At 46.7% G+C, this 21,598-nt stretch overlaps 1 protein-coding gene across 3 annotated transcripts in view; it reads left to right on the forward strand.

The window, feature by feature from the left end:
• The first annotated feature begins 718 nt into the window (after nt 1-718).
• The window catches only part of LOC126547868 (uncharacterized), a 283,028-nt gene continuing 262,148 nt past the window's right edge, over nt 719-21,598 (forward strand). The window contains exons 1-2 of one of the 3 annotated variants that reach the window (XM_055063572.2): nt 5,508-5,815; nt 7,145-7,242. The gene's annotated coding sequence lies outside the window, so the exon portion shown is untranslated. Of the gene's footprint in view, nt 794-5,507; nt 5,816-7,144; nt 7,243-21,598 lie in introns of those variants that run through there. The other 2 variants (XM_055063573.2, XM_050195894.3) reach the window with 2 other exon arrangements.

The raw sequence follows: 21,598 nt of genomic DNA on the forward strand, positions 1-21,598 counted from the left end.
GGGACCTTTGGTACTATCGACGGCTATGTAACGTCATTGAGTTCCGCGGCTGTATGTTCTGCCTGTTGTAGAACTCTGAAAAGTCCAGTAGAAAGCCAAGTTCTTGAAGGTTGGTGTCATCGTACAGGGACAGCCTCAGTACAAATTCCAGCACCGAGATCATTCTGAGAGAAGCCTGCGCCCGCAGGCGCTGGCGCCGCTATCAGCTGGGAAAGTAGCTCCTCCTGCACCTCTTTGAAGCGAAGCACTTGGCCGAAGATGGAACACAGCTGGGCTAGAATATCCCGTGACGCTGACTCAGGCGTGTCCCTCGTGATTAGAACTGTCAGGAGCGAATCATTGTGGGGCGAAGTGCATTCTCCTCCGGCGCCGTTTGGGCGGCCACGATCGTAGATGTCGGCGTGGTCGAAAGGCGTTCGCCGAAAACAGTAGAGCTCCTCGCCAAAGGCCGAAGTACCGCCGTGGACCCCATGGCTAGTGCTGGTACTGCAGAAGCCAAGAGTCTCCAGTGAACTGAGCAAGTAGTACGACCCCAGCGCAGCGGTTACGACAGTCTCCTTCGCATCTGCTGCCATGGGCACTCCGAGAGGACGGGAGTTGCGGACGACGCACAAGCGCCACCTTCCCATTCCTATCCGAGCGGAGAAAGGCTTGGCTTGGTGGTGACTGCGAGCGACGAGAAATGATCCTCTACTGCGGATGGAGAAACACGTACAGGGTTCGCCAAGAGCCGTTGCAGGCCAGAAGAATGACTCGGCGACAGCCGCCGTCCAGGTCTTGCTCTCTCGTTCTGGTAAGCCCCTCTGAGACGACCAGTGGAGCGCTTCGCACTGCGTGTCGAAAGTGTGTGCACCTACCATGGCAGTGCCTCCCGTGGTACAGGAGGCTTTTGGCAACGGGCGAAAGTCCAGAAGAACCGTCGAATGCCCTAATGTAAGTGTGAATTGATCACTCAGGTTGCCAGTGTTCCACAGCTTGCTAGGCAAAGGGCGCGCGCTATGCAGCGCGAAAGGAAAACCGCAGCGCCCCCAAATAATTGAACGTAGTCGGAAAGCTTGATCCTCTAGGGAAGAAGAGGACGTTGGTCGGCTAAACAGATTACTGACACCCTTGGAGCAGAAGCTTCTGCGCAATTGAAAAATTGAAGTCCTGTTTACGATGTCGAATACCTATGTTAAGCTATTGTCTGCATCGATCTGGTCTGGCGCTCTCCACCTTGTGCTGATACTCTGGTGAGGGCGAAACAATAGAAAACTTCTGCATGTCGTGTCACCGTTTTTTATCATTAAGAAAACATGCTTTATGAAGAAAAATTTGATGGTGCTGGATTAAGTATAATGATTCCCGATATTCTTTCTTTCGGAGCCTTTTCTCTGGGACATTATCATGGGGATGTTGGTACAGTTGTTGGGAGAAGTATAATTAAATCAGCACGACTTTCTCGTTGAATTCTTAAATTTTATCAGAGTTTTTTTTTCAGCTATTAAACATTTCTCAATAGGGCTTTTTTTAAGACTCATATAATCATTTCTCATAAATGACCCGATTCTCGGCCAATTCCCCATAGCTGGTATGAGTCACTCTCGAAGGCAAGCAAACAAGCAAACAAGCAAACTGTATTGCCTTTTTCGGTAAATAAATCACTTTGTGAACGACAGTCTGCAAGCATATACTCTTTACCTGTTTGCTGACAAGCCCTTCTGGAGGTTGAATGTCAAGAGGAGTCGGAAGCCGTTTGTTTATGGTGCTGGCATTGATTTTAGCATATATAAGTTCTGTTGACGATGGCCTGCATCTGCTCTTTGCGTTAATGTGGATTTCTCTAGGAAGATGCGTTCTCAATTTCCTTTGGAAATTATATTCCGTGTATGGAAACAGGCGTATCTGTCTCCTCCATTAGATGCCCAGCAATAGGAAAGTCAGCAGGCGATTCACGCCCTCTTGTTTCTAGCATGTTCTTCAAAACGCCAAAGCAACAGGAAATATTAAGATTGCACGCACTGTGGGAAATGGGGAGGGGGGGGGGGGGAGTATGTTACACCCATCTACCTGCGTTTGAGCATCGTTTGAATTACACAAAGCATCACCACGTGGACGAACGTGTCGGACAGACTTGGGCGTGACCTCTTCCTTCTACTCTAGCCCAGTTGCCCTCGCAGATCTGCCACAGCTCTTGTGGAATAGTCTCGGCCTGCGCTCATCAAGGCGCCACTAGCTCTCTAAAGTCGGGCTACACTCGAGCTGCCCACTTGAATACCTGACTACCATCTGTGGAACTATGGTCCGCACCATGGATCCCTGTTTAGCTTCACCGAAAAAAAAAATAATTATACGCGTACAATGCTCAGCAATATAGTGTAGAAACGCGACACTCGGAGCGCATGGCTGCCGGCCCTTTTCTGCGCAGACCATGGACTATGGGGACACCGAGCTGATGCATCGTGGTATACAATGAAATCGAGAGCCTTTGTGACGTACTGTGACTTCATTTCCTCCCACAGCGATCACCCAGTGCAAAAAACCGGCGGAAGCCACGCGCTCCCGAGTATCACGCTTTAATCACTGAGAACAACTTGTACACTTCACACGTTTATGTCACAGGGCAAACTCCCGAATAAAAAAAAAAAATACTCAGTTCCTCCTTTAATCGAGAATATGTTGCCTTTTTCCCAACATTTTCCTTCCTATAGGCAGTGCAAGCGCACTGGGAGGTAAAAATGTGGGCGCAGTGCAAGTGGCGCAATAACCATTGAAACGTGGTGGCGCCCTTTCCATCCTTATACCCAGTCCTTGGAGCAAGATAGCTGTAGGTATTTCGTGGCACAAAAACTGACCTCACGCATATTCGTGTTTCTTGTACTGTACCGGTGGCCACTTGCAGTCCAACTATCGTCTCTATTTCCAGCAAAGTTGCCAATGGTCGCTTTTACAGTAGTTACGCAGTGACGCCGCAGTGTGTGGCCTGATGTAGCGAAATCAATGAAAAAGTAAAGCGTCGAATGTCACTAAAGTGGCGAAGAAACGTATTTTAAGACTACTTAAAGTTTGCACCCAGGCAGGCTGCGCGCCATTTGTATAATTGCGGACTTCTGTTATATTGTTATATTCCATTGACTCTTTTGCTTTACAGTGATAACAAGCGCGTCATTGATCATTAAAAACACCGTTGCTATAATCATGTTTCAGCTGCCGAATAATAGAATCTTCACATGTAGGCTGGAGAGGAAAGAATATCGCAGATTCGCCGTCCGAAATCGCTAACCCCTGACAGCGACATATACTGCAACATTATGCGCACTATGAATGGCGACTTTTCGCGCAGCATCAAGCGCTGTGCACATTGGTAGATGCGCGTGAACTACCTTGACACCACGGTTCATGCGCATTCGCGCTTTGTGTGTCCCCTGACAGGCCAATATGACGATATTTTAGACCATGCCCACCACAAGCTCGGTGCATGCAAAGAGAGAGAGAGAGAGATAGTCACAAAACGCGGGTAACAAGCCCGATTCGAGCGAGTATCCAGCTCATTCTTCTATTTCCAGCTCTTGCTCGCTTGTGTGTACCTTCGCGAGGTGCTCTATATTAGTAGGCTAGTTTGTGCGTTTGTTCGTGTGCGCCTTGCATTCGCATTGCATCGTTTTTTTTTTTTTTTTTTTTTTTTTGCCGCGGGTCCCCATGACGCCGCCAACGACGCTGGACAGCGCCTATAAAAGCTACGGCTGTAAAATTTGACCGACGGCGTCAGCACCAAACTCTCCGTAAATTAGACCTCTCAAACCCAACGTACATGTTTCGCTTCGTTCCCGCAAAGCGACAGACAGACGAAGCCTGCGCCCCGAACGCGATGATGGAATAAGAAAGCAGGCACGCGCAAACGTGCGTGCAAACAAGCGTACTCGAAGAGCGGTTGGATAGTGGACAGCGAAGAAATCATATTGCGGAGAAAAATCGAGGGACTCGTTCACTTCGCCGCACGAACAGGCGAAAATGAGACGCTGTGCTAATGGGATTCAGTCTCTGTCGCAGAAGTTTCCAGGCCAAAGTGCACGCGCCAGACTTCTCTCTCTCTCTCACACACACACACACACACACACACACACACACACAGAGAGAGAGAGAGAGACGCACGTGTGGTAACATACGTCATGCTGCAGACGGAGTGACTGTTGCACGCAAAAAATACAATAGCTCAGCTATTGTATTCGGCCACCGGAAGGGGCCCAATTCCCAAACGTTTTCGTCCGCAGGTGTTTTTTGCCATTGGCCGACCATCTTCGTTAATAATATTTCCTACTTTAGGATTGGTTGATATCAGCTGTTACAAAGGATTCTAGGATGCATTTTTTTTTTTAATTTGGTCGTAGACGCGCATAAGTGTAAGTTCATGGACTCGGCATATATGAGGAAACGCGCACTCCTGGAGGCTGCTACAATGAAATCAAGGGCCGAATTCACAACGCTTTTTCTTGGTAAGTGCTATTTCCGATTGGCAGGCCGCCTTCGGTAATGGTATATCTAGCATGACAATTGGCTGGAATTTGCTCTTACGAAAAATTCTAACGTAAGAGCTTTTAGTGTATACGTGTCCAGTCGCTGTTTGCACAGATTTTTGTACGTAAATAGTCTTCGCCATTGACCAGCCCCCTATGCTAATACTATGTCCAGCACGGCACTTGGCTCCCAAATATTCTCACGCAGAGTTGCAGCGTAAGAACGTTTTTGGAAATACGAGATGCAGGTTGGCCAACATTAAAAGAAAACGACACAAAAAGAAGGACATTTGAAGTCACCACAATGAGTGTGTACCTTCTCAATAAAACATGCGCGTAAAGGCAAAAAGAAATGTGAATAGTGTGGTAGTGAACAATCGGAGAGATGGGACTGGGCACGAGTAGCCTGCATAGAAAAGGAAAGTTGTCCAGAGTAATTTTTTCCTAGGCGCACAAGATTTTCTCAACCCTTTATATCGTTACTGCTCGTGCAGGTTTCGAAGTGGTCTCGCAAGGAGGCTGCACAATTCGGAAGTCCGCAAACCTTGAGTGTTTCCGCACAGTCTCTCAAACGACACGCCAGACGAAATTCGCAGCTGCGTCCAATCACGCCTCAGCGCCGCTGTCATCGCCGGCTCTCTTCACTCGGGCGTTTTTCATCTGCGCTGTTGCTTTTCGCGCGCCCATTGGACGAAACACCCGTCGCGGGTGAAGAACGCGGGGAGGCCAAACTACCCTTCTTGGCGGCTCTTTCCACTCGCCCGGCCATAAGAGCCAGGTGGGAAGGAACCACTTATTTCCTCGCTGGTTTCCTTCGGGCGTCCCTCCTCTGCCAGTGCCTTCTGCAGAGGCGGCTCAACTCGGATCAATATTGGGAAGAGAGAGTAAGGCACGACTGCGCTGGGCGTTATCGCTGCTCGCTGTGCAGCCAGCGCATGCGCTGAGGAGGAGAGGCCGGCGATCGCAGCGCCGCTCCGAGCGATTCAGTCAAACGTAAACAAAAGTGCTCGGAGGTTCTCGCTAGCAGATTCAACACGTAGCGAGCGACCCGTGCGCCAATCCTTGGCCGCTGGCAGCGCCAGGGAACGCGGCGACTCGCGCCTGACTACAGCGCGCCGTTCAAAGAAAACCTCGAGCCGGCTGGCTTCGGCGGCGCGCCTCGCACCCGGAGCCGATTCCTCGTCGCGCTCGTCGAACGCCAGAGCACGCCGACCGCGTGCGGGTGACCGCTCCGTCGGTGACGCCGCGAATAAAGGGACGTTGCTTGCTCGACACAAAGTTCGTCGCCTCGTGCCACCAGCTTTCGGCGCCGCTCGAGAAAGGTGAGCTGCAGTTGTCCTTTGCAAGCCGAGTTGTTGGAGCACGCGGTCTCCTGCTACGTGCACGCTTTGTGCGTCGCATTCAGCGTCATTGCAAAGTTTTAGATTGCTCATGTCGCGGTGTGTGTGCTCTTAAGCTGTGTTACGGGGACGCAGTCTTAGTGCATGTACGAGGAAGTGTTCTACTCGTTCCACTTTGTTTCGCAGTACATTTGTGCTGTTGTCCCCAAGTGATGCTCTCAATAAGCAGAACGCAGCCGATAGTCGAGCCGAGACTGAAAATCCGAAAGGAGTTTCGATACCCATGGAAACGGACGGTGTGGAGAAGTTGGAAGGAGTATTCGCAAAAATGTAATTTCTCGTCTTCTTCTGACACTGGCAGCTTTTGCAACTGACGTAACCTGTTTAAATTGTTTCATTCGCTGAGCGTGAGTGCATGCGTTTTCAACGGTTACTGTGCGAAATACCTCATCGTAGCTCATCAGCGAAAAGAAGAAAGAGAAAGTGCGACTGACTAAAACACTGCATGTCTCTCTCTAATTTCGGGCCCAGTAAAAAATTATGCTCTGAATTGATTGACTCCTATTTCTTCTAAAACGCGTTATATCGTTCTCTACAACGGACACTACATGACTTGGCAAATAGCGTAAGATATTCCTTGTGTGCCGTGTGTTGTCGGTACACATTCAAGTTGGCGGTGCAGTGTTCGTTTTTCTTTCGCTTGCGCCGGTTCCCGCGTGCCGTATTCGGAGCAAAATCACTCAAGTACACGCCCGCGCCCGCACGAGCACAAAGCACGACGCATATGCGTATACATGCAAGGAAGCGCAAGCATATACGCACACACAAGAAGAAATTTCAATGTGGAAGGGGTTATGCGTCGTTTGCTTCCAACTTTCTTTCCAAACAGTTATATCGACAGTGGTATCACCATTGGCAGGCTGTTTATCTGGAAACACTTAAAGGCGTTCTAAAACGCCCGAATGAGGAGCGGCAGCTTCCGCGTTTATGCCTATGTTTTTATTCGTAAAACACGTTGTGGTTTTCTTTCTTGGGTCTTCCATCCAGTTGCATGCATTCAGGCTGGCTCTGTATCAAGAACGGGCTTAAATGAATCGGCTTCCCGTCAGCGTCTTCTTCAAGCAACATTTATATAGGGACGAAAATGCTGAACGCACTTCAGAAAGCCAGTGCGCTATGGTGCCTTGTCCTGGCGTTTTCTCGCGTGTCGTTTACTCGCAGCTGCTGTAAAATGACATTTTCCTTTTGCTGACTAAATTACACTCGCCCTATTTTATTTTCCTTTTTGTTTTCTTCCAACACCTGCTTCAGAGGCTTTGGTGATCACGGCTCTCGTTAGGCTGCTCTGCATGGCGTTCTGCTCCCACGTGGTTCGTGAAAATAGGCTTCTTCCGAAAAAGTTCGAGAAGGTAACGCAGGCCGCATTATATTGCGGTCCTCTTTTGAAAGCGTATAAAAACTGGCTTGTTTCTCAGTTTTCATGCCTGTACAAGAGGGTTGAGCAACAGGTGTATGACGCACATACGTAGACCGTCATTATGGTGCCCCGAGCACTGCATTCTCTGTTTCTTGTTCTTCTTCTCTTTGTTTTTAAATATTTGCGCAAGGGCCTGATTAAGGTCAACAAGCCGCGTACGAAGACATTACGAGGAAATTCACTTAGTTCGCGATTTCCTTTCTTTATTGCTTTCTTTTCAGCATGCTGGCCATATGAGGTACAGAGCGCGAAAGAAGAAAAAAGAAAAGCTAAATTGGTGCAAACGTAAAAGAAAGCACACGAGTTTTGAAAGGAACGTATTTGGTTTTCGTGAGGCAACTCAAGGAAGGCAGTGGGCTAAGTCTTCTCATTATAAAATATGAAGACGCCAAATAAACAGACACACACAAGAGAAGAGAACGGGACAGGGAAAGGCGTCTTCATATTTTATAATGAACAGCTACCAACTAGCCCAACAAGAAGTGCTTTTAAAAAAAGAAAGGTCTTTTCAGCTTGACTTGCTGTCAAATGCACCCAGTGCGACTAGGTACTGTTAATTAAACAGCAACACTTACAAAAAAAAAAAAGACATCTTTTAACAAGTGAATAAAATATTTTTTCGTTGAATCTATAGTTACAAAATAAAAAGTCGCAATGTGCGCGCATTTCCGGAATGGTAATCGCAGCTGAAAAACCATCATCTTCCGTTGCTCATCTATCGTGTGCAGGGCAGAATTTTCTTCATCAACCTCTGCGGGGAAGTCGTGGTTCTGTTTTTAGCGTTACAGGATCGGTTATGTATCCTTGCGCGTATTATAAACAATTTCTAATTTCGCCGAATTGTTTTCCAAAAACCGTGCCGGTCGACAATGCCGATAACATAGTCGGGGTTCCGCTCGGGCTAATGAGGAATCACTCAAAGGGATAGAATAAAAATGGAATTGTTATTCTTGTGTGGATGACAATTTTTCCTTCCATGAAGTTTCCTCCAACATGCGGATTTCCCCAGAGCTCGTATGTCAGAATCGGAGCACTAATCCGACCCAGCTGTATTTTTACAAAGCCAATCAAAGCAGTTACTCCGTCCGCGAAGCTATTACGAAAGTAAAAAATTCAGAACTGGCCAAAATATAAGAATGAAATAAAATAGGACAAGTACCTTCGAGGAACACAACGGGCAGAGGAGTCATTTTGCGTGTTGCAGCTCTATACGTCTCTTTGTGAAAGCGTTCGCGTTGGTTTCCTCATGATAACCTTTCATTTTTGTTTGTCCATTTTCCTCTCTCTCTGCGCAGAGTAGCAGGCCAGAGCACACCAGCAAAGACCGAAGTCTCTGCTTTCTTAGAATAAATTCTCTTGCTCTCTCTTACTTGTTTTCAAGCACTCGTTATCAGATAAAAAGGGCAAGTTATGTGAAAACGTTTGCCGAGCAATGGCGTGTTCGCGAAAGTGCTTTAGAGAATTCGGGCCGTCGGGCCGAACTCTCTAAAGGCTTTTTGTATGTGTGAGCTGTTTTTCCAGTATTGTACAGTGCGTGTTTATGAACCGCTTTCTAGCGGATTTGCTGTGTGATCTGTGATGATGGTGGTGGAAGCGGTGCTAATCTGATATTATAGGCGGTTGTAACCTTGCAGAGCTATACTGCTGGCATTTGCTTCGCCTACGACGAAGTTACAAGGCATATATGTTTCCTACTGTTTGAGTAAGCTAACTGTTTGAGTCCATGATCGTGTAGAATAGACGTGTAATTAGGGCAGTATTTTGTTTATATTCATTTTGTACCACATTACGTATTACTCGATTGTAACGCGAGTTTTTTTTTTCATGGTTTTAGTTGCTTAAATTCGACCCTAGCGTTACATTCTAATAACGGCAAATCTGACTATTTTAAAACAAATATCCAAAATCTTGCAGTTTTTGTCGTTATGTTGGCAACCTAGACGTCTCGATCCAATCCGTAAATAAGTTGACCTGATCGAAGTTAAAGCTCCGCCTTTGTTGGAATCGACGTCATATGCTTGTGACTGGCGTTATGGTTAGGACGTTGCAGTACCCTGTGGCCTTTCGCGCTTCGACTTCGTTTATTCGTGACGTTATGACGACGTAGCGCATTCGGTATGACGCCCGCTTCGAGAGGCGAGCAATTTTGATGGCCGAGAGGATGGAACGATTCGTGGATGGCAAGACCAACGGGAGGCCTCTTTAAATGCAAGGCCGGGCAGAAGGGCTCTGTGCACTTCGTAGTGGCCTGGTAACGTTCCCGAATGAAATGGTTTTGTGGCCTCATAAGAAGTACGTAACAGTTGTCGGGGACGCTTTCGGTGCCTAGTCAGGTGGAAATTTTGCGAAAGTGAAACTATCTCTGAAAGGGATCGCCTGAGAGAACTTGTTTCCGAACTGTGATTTCTTGGATAAAGGTACCATTTATTCTTGCTTTCATTTTGCGTTACATTCGCGGTTTTATTATTATTATTTTTTGTATTTGGCTTGACCGGAAAGTCGACTCTCGCGTTACAGTCGCGGTCGCGTTACGTTCGAGTAAGTACGCTAATGCTACAAGCACGGAAGACATAGTCCTTACGTCTCTTCCCATTTCATCATCAACTTGAGTGACGTCCCACCTACATTATTGCCAGGATTGATCAGTCGGCGCTGCGCATACACACAATGGAAGACAATGGCATGTCAAGAAGAGCTTTATTGTATCGATGACTCCAGGACCAGAGTTCATGGCTAATGTGTACAAGCATTGTACTGTTACCACCACACTGGCGAGAAAATGCGCGGCAGACCCGTGCCGCGAAAATCACACTCAGGCTGCAAAACTCGCGACAAGAGATCAAGCCAGCCCATTGCAGATGACAGGCAAGCAAGATGACAAAGACGTGCGACTACATGGACAACGCGAGCTAGCAGACGGATTGAAACTGATGTTCTCGTTTGTGAACAAACCGAGAGCATTTACTCATAAAAATTGTTACAGCGCAAACACATGCAACCACAAAGTATGAAGGACGGATGTCCCGTCCTTCATACTTTTTGGTTGCATGTGTTTGCGCTGTAACAATTTTTATGTCAAGTATGCACCAACTCGCCCAGAAAGAAGATTTAATGAAGCATTTACTCAGGATGATATCACCTATATGAGCCTGTTGGCGTCGCGACATGTAAAGAAGGAACTTGAAAAGCCCGAAGAGTCCCATGCTCTTGTTTATTTAATGTAGAATAGGTGGTTTAAGGGTCCTTTAACTCGCGATCACGGGCTGCTTAGGAATCTTGTTTATCATGTCTCAGATTCGCTACGGCTTCTTGGTTGTTTTCTACAATAACATCGGAAGGGCACACTAGTTGTCCGGAGTGGTTAGACCAGAAAGTCGGCTCCTAAACCAAATCGTCTGTCCGGTTGTTTCTCAGACTTTCCTTTCTGGTTTAGACCAAGCTGGACATCAATTGTGTGCGTTTAAATAAGCATCTCTGGGTGTTCTTGCTCTCACTGATGAAGTCTGTCCTACACGTCTTTAGACGTCCAAGTATAAGAACCAAACAGTCTAAATAGTCGAGGGATGACAGAGAGCGCGCGTGCGTGTCTGCCTGCGTGGGCTGTTGAGGCAAAGGACGTATTTCGTCATTAGATAATCATACGCCAGAATGATCTAATTCAGCGCCGCAACAGTACAACGTTTCTATTCCAGTTAGCGTCCGGAACCGATTACATTGCCCCTCTTCAGGGGCTCGAGCGACGCCTTGCCACTGTTAAAATGAGGATCCGCTAGACAGTACACAAGGTCAAATATAAACGGAATGGAGCCGAACGAAAAAAAAAATTGCAGGCAAAGTAGTGCCAATGCAGTAGGCCTTGGAGCTGATTGGATATTGATGTACTGGGTCGTTGGCGGAAACACGCATTGTGCACATTGAAGGTCTAATTATAAAGAGCAAATGGGAACATAGAACACCATAGCAAAGAGAGACAACAAAGATAGAATACACAGTTCCAATTTCTGAGTACACAACGAGCACTTCTTCAAATTTTTTATTAAAACTTTTGTGAAGATCTTTGTTATTTGGGAGTGTTCGTCAAATTGCTCGGCCGTCTTTGGAAATGTTATGTTTGCTACCATGATTGGCTCGTGCTTGCTCTTACACACCGCTCTGGTATACGCAATTATTTGTGAAAATACGCTTTGTACATTCCACAGCTTAATCGCGTGTAGAGAATGAGAGCTGATAGTGCGTTTTCGCCACTTTCTGAATGCCGTTGGTGCGAAGCAGGTCCCATGTCAGCACACTGGCCGTACAAGTGCGCCATCGGTATACTCGTGCTTCTCGTTATGCACTGGTTTACACATTTTACCTTGCTGAAGACTTCAGCCTAAGGCGCAAGGGAGCCTCAGCAGCCGCTAGCCGCGAGACGAAGGTGATCGCTCATATAGCCTCGCTTAACTTTTCACTTGCCGTGACGTAGCCAGTAGCGTCGGTAGAAAGTTCCTGACCATCTGCAAGCGCATGTTAGGACGGAAGCTGTCTCGAAATGGGCTCTTCCACTGGGCGGTGCAAAAACGCTCCAATTGTATCACGTATGTGCTCAACACAAGCACTTTGGTGGCTATAAATATGCTGTGCGGCTTCATAACACCTGACAAAGCAGCCGTATAAGAATACTTAATGTCAAGTGAACAAGTAGGTGAGCAAACAGCAAATGCCGAACACGATACACTGCAATTTACTGTTTCTTTTACATGTTTATGGCAAAGGGGAGGAAAAGAAAGAAATTGGGTAAGTGCGAACCTATCGAAGGCAATAATATAGCCACTGCCCTAAAAAGTAATTCAATTCTATGAGCGATGGCGATGTATACCATCTTTGTCAGAAGAAACGGAAGTTCCTGAACGGAGCTGACTCCGGGACAGCTGGTCGCATACTCACTGTTCGAATAAAAACTCTGGAGGTGAACATGAACTTTATTTTCGCCCTTGTCCTGCCGATCTGTTCAACACCATAACTCAGCCAGATCTTGATAACATTGATGATAACAGTAGCTACATTTCTTTTTAATGTGAAGCATTCTTTGCCTCCATCCAGGCACTTTGCGATATGTCGGTAGGTACAGTTAGGTGAGTATGGGTGGGTATTTCCTCTATCGCCACAGATCGTACCTGTGCAATAAAAAGGAATGTGTGATCGACAGTGCAATCAAACATCTGCCTTCAAGCACGGCAGCTTCATGATCTAATCAGTCGACCATGATCGCACGCATACTCCTCTCGTGCCAAAGCCGACTAACTATTTGAGACGTTTGGCGCGTGCGTCCTGTGCTAGTTTCTCGTGTTCTTTCTTCGTGACAGTTCGCGCTTTGAGACGGCGTGTTAGACTGCACCGCCTCAGGGATCGGCCCACATTCCCAGTTGCTTTCCTCGTAAGAACTACCGCTATGTAGAAACTATTCCAACGCTGTACCACTTTCATGATCGGCCCAGGTCGAACAGGTTTTAATGTTTCATCGCCGGAGTGTAAATGCTTTACGTCATTTTGACATACACCTCATCACATAGCCACAGGTACTTACGATTGTATAACACGTAGTCATTGATGACGTCACAGTCCGCTTTTTTCTCGCTTGCGCTCATCAAGTACATATGCAGGACCAAACAATAGGCATGTCGTAACCTCGCGTCGAACGGTCGGAGTAGAAATCGTGCCGTCGTCACGCACACGCTCGCGCCACACACGTGGTCGTTCGTCTTACAGAAACACATTGGGCACTCCTGGTAATCCCAGGTAATCCTTTTCGTAATTCAAGATGATGCTGGGTATACCAGCAAAATGCTTTGCATAACATCTGCTCCATTTTTTAAAGGCTGTACAGTTGCGAAGCAATGAACACTCCCAAGGCATGATATTTCAAACAAACTGCGCCACCGGTGAAATAAGGGTGTTTCGGGTGATGGTAAAAATTACTCGAACTGCACACCGACAACCCATATTCCCCACTTTTATTACCGCTGAGCGTAGAGTTCCAGGGTAGACCGTCGTGCAGTTGGCCAACACTCGCGTCCCTCGCTCAACAGCAGCCCGCGCTGCTCATCAACGACCATGGGCCCTATAACGTAAAACTATTCCAATATGTTTCTATTCCAATTTCCTGACGTCAAATCTGCGTAACCACCGACACAAGCACCGGGCGGTCACCCGCAGGGTTGTCTGAACAGACCAATCAAACGCTCACCTCGTTCATAGGAGGTCACTTTTGTTTGCTTGAAAAACCAATAACATTGCCTACACTGAGCGGCTTGTCGTATCTAATAGGCTGACAAGAGGCGAGGGGAACGCTCAAGTGGAGAGGGATTCACTGGGGCAAGGCCAGTGCACTGAAAATCGGTAACCGGATGAAGAGGGTGGTGCCGGCGACTGCGATTGGCCGGCTTTCCCTTACTTAGCTTGTGTTGGCTGGTCGAAAATCGCGGCGACACGCAACGGAAGCTTAAGAATGACGCTAAACCTGACCCTCAGCAAAGAAGAGTTGGCAGGATGAGGTAGTAAACGTGCCGAACGTGCTTGAAAACGTTACACGGTCACACAAGAAGTTTTATTATACGCAAATACACCCATGCTCTCCGGCAGGTGCGAGTAGCCAGCGTCTCAGCGATCGGCGGCAGCCATCTCTTATTCCTTTCGAAACGGGGCAGCCTGCGGCTATTCCGAAAAAATTCAGTTTTGCTCGGCATATTAATGCATCTTTATCGCGTACACGTCACTTTGACGCGGTGAGATTGTGCGGTTTTGTGACGTCGCGTGACAGGCAGGTGAAGTGGGTGCAGCCCGAAAACTTTTTACCAATAGCCGAGGGCTAATGGCGAAAAGGGGTCGAATCAGAAATAACTGTTTTTCTTTTTTCTGTCAAATCATGCATAATCAGTGTGTACACATCATATCAGATGGGGAGGTATTGCGGTTTTCGTGACGTCGCGTGACAGACAGGTGAAGTGGGGGGTGGTCGAAAAACGTTTTTGACCAATCGCGGAGGGCTGATAGCAGAATTGGAATAGAAAAGTTTGGAATAATTTTACGTTATAGCGCCCCATCTCACGGAAGAATCGCGAAGCTGCGAAATGCAACCACGCCTTAGGGTCACGTGTGTCATATCGTCCACCCACTGGGGCCACATTTGCTAAACAGGAAAAAGCACCAGTAGCGGTTGCCTGCCTCTCGGGCTGCCATCGCTGAGACACATATTCTCTTGACACAGTGGTATCCCGTAGCAAACGAGAAGAAAGGGTGTTAACCGAGCGGCCCGATTTTTATTAGTTATGTCAGAAGAAGCCAACAAACACTGACACCAAGGACGACATAGGGAAAATTACTTGTGTGTAATAAATGAAGTAAAGAAATGATAAATTAATGGAAATGAAAGTGGATGAAAAAACGACTTGCTGCAGATTGCTGCGGAAAGCTTCTTGGAGATGAAGCTTCTTGGACATGCTTCTTGGACATGAATCATGGCATTACAGGGCTCGACTCAGATGTTAGAGTTTTAGAGTATATGGCGCGTGCAAACAAAGGTAAGGCTTTACGTACGTAAAGCCTTTACATTTGCTTGCACAAGCATAATTTTCTAAAACTGTTATACTAAAGAAATGTTCTGCTCAGTGCACATATGCTTCGTTAATTACTGGATTTGTGTGCCTCACGTACGCAATTACGTATATTTGGCTAGGTTAACGTATACGTAGTCTTTGCGTACACTGAGAAATAGCGCAGTCAAACACGGTGGCACCAGTGACCCCGCTGTAATTTGGATTGTCGTGATAGGGGTGCGCTCTCGCTATTGCTTATTGCCCATAAATGGCGAAACGGCAAGCGATAATTATGAGAGGCTAGCGCTTCAAATTCCTGAGATTGGCAGGCTATCCACCTTCTTCGTTTTCCTGTGCTGCCCTCTGCCGCATGCCGATGGAAATTTTTGAAAGGGTGCCGCGAGGCTTTCGCCGGTTGATTTGTGTACCTGCGCCAATGTTGAGTGAGCGTCTATTGTCGCTTTCGTGGATCACGAATACTTATTCGTGGTTTCTCCGGGGCAGCATGTCGTTCCCCGGAAGCCATCTAGCACTCACCGACTACTGTGTTGAGCAGGCCTGAGTGCACTGTTGTGCTAACAGTGCGGCCGATAAAGGCACGCTGAGTTCCGTCTGCCGACGCGGCTGTCTTAAGCTTGTTGTAGCTGATTTCTGCGCTTGCACCTCGCTTTCTGTATTATTTTTACACATGTTTTAGAGTTTAGACATGTCGCATATTCAAGAAGTCTTCGAGCGCAGTCTTCCGCGTCGGATTCACCAAAGTGGTGCATCTGTTTACATCGACATCTACAGCCACAGATCGCGGTTAGTGTCAAATAATAGGGAAAAGGTGCATTGCTGATACGAAATAATGTGAAAATGTAGCAAAACATACATATCTTGGCATATGAGCCCCGTTGTTTCACCCTGAGACGAGTCAGTATACGAGCGGCCGACCGACTTAAACAACGGCAACTGTTATCCAGCAGATACATATATATTACGGTTGGGTATTTTATTAGTAATTCTCGCTTTTCTTTAACTTCATTATACTTACAGTTTGCCCGTGCCATAAAAACATTATTAGAGAAAACTGCGCTCACATAAGCTCCCACTTATAGGCCAGGCCGTGTTGTTCTCTCGCGAAAACGCGGATGCCATCGATGACACCGTTGGTATAGGTGGGCGAGGTGGTTGTTTACGCATGCTGCTGTACCGAATGCACCGCCTCTTATTTCCTGCTTGACGCAGAGGTAAACAGTGCATCTCTGGAATTAAGAGATGTGCCAGCATAACAACACGTAGACCCACCCATCAACTTAGCGAATGCGACCGGCAGCCTACGGCAACGGTGACGCGCACATGTTGACACAGTGCTGGGTCGCCGCTTGCCGCTTATTGTGTACGCGCCAGGCATAGTGAAGAACAGCTGATTTCAAAGCGCTAAGGACAGAACTGAACTATGAAAACACTTTCCTTTGATACCGGGTGCACGAACTCGACGGCGCCAGGCCTAACCTTCGCTGAACAGGATTAACATTGGTTCACACTTGATGTGCACGGCTTGAAAGGGCTGAAGCTTATGCATTTGCACCTCGTAGGCATGTTGTGACTCATTTTGAGCGCGATAAATTATATATACAGGCGAAGGCACTGCGGCTATCGCGTTGTCAGTACGACGGCCGATCGCGCGGGGCTCGGTCGAACGATGGTCGGCACGCTGATTTTATCGGTGCAAGAAATCCCATCACAGTACGAAAACTCGCGCTCATCGGTTGCGTCGTTGTCGACCTGGTAGGATAAAATGGTCTCAGCGACACATTGTGCTGATTAGTTGGCCAATCGTTATCGTGAGTGTATTGTCGGTCTCCTATCGACCCAGTGTTACGGCGCCTTACACGAGTGCGTGAAGTCAGATACGCGCTGCCGCCACTAGCAGGTGAGGGCCGACGCTGCAAGAAGGCTTCGTCAGCAACGTTATGTTTTTAAGTATCGCCCAAATGCAACGCAGGAGTTTTTCGTTAAATTTGCTAGCCATCAATGAAAGGTGGCAACTACGTGGCTCACGGTGCAGTCTGGACCACGAAGCCCAGGCTGCTTCTGTCTTGAAATGGAGTTGCAGTCTTACGCTACGCATGTGTTCGGCACCACAGTGACGTCGAGCTACCAGTGCAGTTTCAACGCGGTACACGGCACGAGTATTTGCAGCAGCGCGCGTCCGAGCGCTCTTTTTTACTATTTTTCGGCGACTTTCCCCCGATATTGGGCCGCGCGGCCGCGCCCGTGACCCTTCCAAAACGTTTCACGACTAACCCGCTAGGGCTGAGCGCATGCGCCGTCGCGCCGTGAAAAAAAAAAAAAAAAACGCGTATTCTGACGTGACGCGTTGGCACAGAAACGATATGTTGGGGCTAATAGATTGTTTTGTCTTGGACCTGCATGCGTCAGATAACGCAACAACCGCTAACGTTTTTTTTTCAGTGCGATTAGCATTCTTTGCCTACTTCAGGCGTTTTGAACCCATCCATCCATCCATCCATCCGTCCATCTTACAACTGAAAAATTTTATGGACAGGAAACAAATATGTACTCAAAATTTCCTTTCAATAAAATTTTTCAGTTGTGAAAGCACCTCGTCCTGTCCACTCTCTTCGTTCTCGTCTTTGTGCGCTTTTAGTTTCAAGATGCAAGTAAACCAACTAGCCCAGTTATTCATTCTGTTATGCAAGGTGCTCACTTTAAACGAACGGAAGCGTTCGTACCTTTTTGAAAGCTGTTATATTGTCGTAGGTTGGCCGTTAAGCTGTGTGCGCTTGCTTGCATGATTACCTGCATGAATTTTGCAGTTCATTATGCAGCAACCGCGGGAAGCTAATATGAGAAAATACGAAGGAATACAACGGCGAGAGGTCGCAAAAGGTCGATGCATTGTGAGATACACATAACGTCACGATCTGCTGCTCCTGCGGAAAAAAAAAAGAAACGAAAAAAAGACCGCATGCGACGTCTTCATTAGGCCTGCGTCAAGCAATGATTTTATGCCTCGCTCCTATGGTCATTCTAGGCTGAATTAACTAATTTTTCAAGTTAACCCATTTTTACCTAATTAGAGCCGCACGTCGGTATTCTTAAGCTAATATTGGCCCCTGCTTTCTAAGGTACATACATTAGACAGAATAACATAGTCAACTTTAGTAAGTCCTAGCTAATTCATGTCGTACATCCCACTGACATGGAAGGAGCGGAATAGTTAACATCAGCGAAGCTGTCGGCTGGCTGTGTGGTAGTGATAACTTTATGCCCCAGAGCTATCCTTAAACTGACAATTACCATACCTCCAACGTACTGTAACAGCTCCGCCAACTGAGCGCACAATGCGCATATTTGGGAAATAAAGCAAGTGGAGTCTAAGTTTTGACGATAGGTATGCTCGGATACGAGCGGTTTTGAGGCATTTTGTAAATATAAAGGATTTCGGACAATGACGTGGTCAAGAGCGCTGGCCATAACTCCATAATCAAAACTAATCAGTTAATTAGAAGATTGGTAATTAGCTCACTGATTCAATTTGCCTTGTAATTTGTGCCTGCTTGTCCGCGTAGGCGGAGTAGCACTTTGTACCAGAGATGTTACTTTAATGAATATGTCTGAAAAAAAAAAGAAGAAATGAAATGCTGCGTAGAGCAGGGCATAATTATTCTATAGAGGTTAAAATAAAATTGTATACATGCTGTAAAATACCGCAATAATGAGGTCAAATCACCAAATCATTCAAGTCTCATTTTTATCTTGTGTACTCTGGTACTGTAAGAATAACGTCTGGCGAATATAGCAGCTTAAAGTAACCGTTTAATTGACTTTCGTAGCGTAATACGTACGCTTGCTCAGTAGCCTGATAGCCGGAAGAAATGGCGCGAGGCACACATTGAAGGGATTTTCAGTGCAGAGAAACGCTAGCAAAAACGACAAAGGCTAAACGGATTTTCTTACATAAATCTAGTAACGCAAGCCAACTATAAAATAGTGAAAAAGAAACGAGCAGAAAGCATACGATTGCAGCAAAACCGGCGAATGGTGTATGAATATGCGTAATGCCATATGCGTTATGCCAGGCGGCATGTTTCTGCCGTTTTATTGGTAGTGGGCATGGAAGGAAAAATTGCTAATTCCACAGAATTCGTTTGCCCTAAGGGGGTAGTAGACAATTCCTGTTGTGGTGAGGGAATATATTTTCGCCAGTCAGCAGGCTTTCCAAATGCAGTTAAACCTGGACTAGTATAGTCCGCTTGCTCACGCAGTCTTCCTTCTTTATCTTACCAAATTCAGGCCCAGCCCATGGATGTGTAGTGCCTTTTACAGAGACTCGTACCGAATACCTTGAGTGTTGCATTACACGTCGCCACCAAAATATTTAAGAGTAATAAGATCACGCGGGTCTCTGCCATCGAAGAAATATATATTCTTTTGAGGGGCACTGCAATATTGCGTTCTCACGGAAGTATGGCTCTGGCGGCCTCACAGCGTGAAAAAGTTTGACCATCAAATCACTGTTGCTCTTTGTCCAGCGAATTGCGGCCATTGCAATTCTTTCGCAGCGGCCAGAATAAATTCTGTCAGCCGCAAAACGTTTTAGCCACTCATCCACCACTACAAGTGCAGACTATTATTACCTTTAGTTTTTATTCCTTACCTTAAAGTTTCTTCAGTGTTACTTATATGGACTGGATATCTGTTGGCTGTCGTGCTTATCGAGCATTTCGTCGATTGGAGAGCACGTACTGAGCTTAGCTGTAATTCGTAGTCAAAAGTGATGCCACTGCGTCACTGTTACAAACTGCGATATGAAGGTGTATGCTTTCTTATAGCAGCCCCATGAAATAGCGTTTCCGTCGTGTGAAAATTCTTTACTATGCATATTTGTGGGTGCACCGCAATGTACGCGTGCAACGAATAGATGGTCTTTGTCATGGTTACAACTGCAGCGAAAGTGGTGTTACGTTTCTAGTTTATATGAGCTGTTCGTCTCATTCCTCCTCTGTCTTTACCACATCTGAGCGCGAACAAACGTATTTTTGTCTAGAACACATATTTCAGTTTCTGTTTTTTCAGGAGGTTTTGGCTTCATTCCTTATATGACCTAAAGTATCGGGGCTACGGCATGTTTTGCAATCAGCTACACGGCCGTTCCTTAACATGTTTTCAATTGATTCTGCGTTATAGGCGATATTGTTTATCAATATAAATGTTGACGTCCATGCATCAATTTAAGACTAAGGTGCACCTGTGAGCAAAATTATACCGACAACGGGGTCGCCGAAAAGACAGAATTTCTTCGTAAGTAACATGCATAAACGGAAACTGATGAGTGCGCTAGAAAATTCGTAATGCCAAGTTTGGACTGCAGTCTTTAATTTCAAGTTCCATTAAATGACAGAGAAGAAAATGAGTTTTATCGCGCAATCCCTGGTTCGTATACTTTTCCTCACGGGTGTACATTGCATCCTAGAGTAGCATACGTGTCGTAGCTGTCGGAACCTCCAGGTGCCTCTATTTTATGGTGCACAAAGTACATTTAAGTCAACTTCTAATGATGTGAACAAAGCCTTAGCCATCTATTGTTATAGTCCATTTTTGGTTCAGCTACGGATGCGTTAACAACGACGCGCATGATATTTTGTTCAGTCATGTACAGTCGGCAGTTATTGTTTTGTGATAACGTTTCAAAGACTTCCTACGGTAGAAATGAAGGTGGGATGAATTAATCCTCTAGTGCAGAGCCTACACAATGACGAAATGAAGTGACGTGTTAGTGCTAAGCACACAAGCGTGAAATGTGCGTGGAACGCGAAGGTCGCGCAGCGTACAGCATGTCATGTAAGAGTTGGGGTCGGACATATCAAAAGGGGTAGCTGGCCCATGCCGTCGTCCGCCTTATGCACGTCTCATCAGTAACAACATCGCGTCTCAACAGTAACAACAGCCTAATGTTTATCATATCTTCTGCTCTGTAGACGAGGCGACCACGTTTAAACGACCCGCCGTGGTTGCTAGTGCCTATGGTGTTGGGCTGCTAAGCACGAGGTTGCGGGATCGAATCACGGCTACGGCGGGTGCATTTCGATGGGGGCGAAATGCGAAAACACCGGTGTACTTAGATTTAGGTCACATTAATGAACCCCAGGTGGTCCAAATTTTCGGAGTTCCCCAGTACTGCGGGCCATAATCAGATCGTGGTTCTGGCACGTAAAACACCATAATCTAATAATCTAATCTAAGTGTGAACATGGAAGCGCTCACTAAAGACGCAGTGACATCAAGAAAAAGAAATAAAAAAACACAGTGATCACTCTAACACTGCAATACACAAAGCGCGATTGCTTTTCACCGTCGAAGAGCCGCGATCCACCGCTGCCGTCACTCTTGCTCGCGAAGCAGCACCGGAAACTGTGTGCCTGACGAGTGTTTGTTTGTATTAAAGCGCCCAATCACGCAACAGTTGCTTCAAGACATCGCTGAAGGCTGACAGAAGCGTTAAATTACGACCAAGAACGCAAACATGACAGCACGTGCATTGGCACTGAGGGGAACAGTGCTCGCCCGAGCCCGCCGTACGCTTCGTAGCCTTGGCGACATGCGGCGTTGTCGGCGTTTTGCGCATGGCGTATTGGTATATGCTACCGGGCATAGATAATACAACGAGTCTATTCCAGTGATATTCGTTTTCACATTTCGTCA

This window comes from Dermacentor andersoni, chromosome 1 (assembly GCF_023375885.2).
Source record: "Dermacentor andersoni chromosome 1, qqDerAnde1_hic_scaffold, whole genome shotgun sequence".
Lineage (NCBI taxonomy): Eukaryota > Metazoa > Arthropoda > Arachnida > Ixodida > Ixodidae > Dermacentor > Dermacentor andersoni.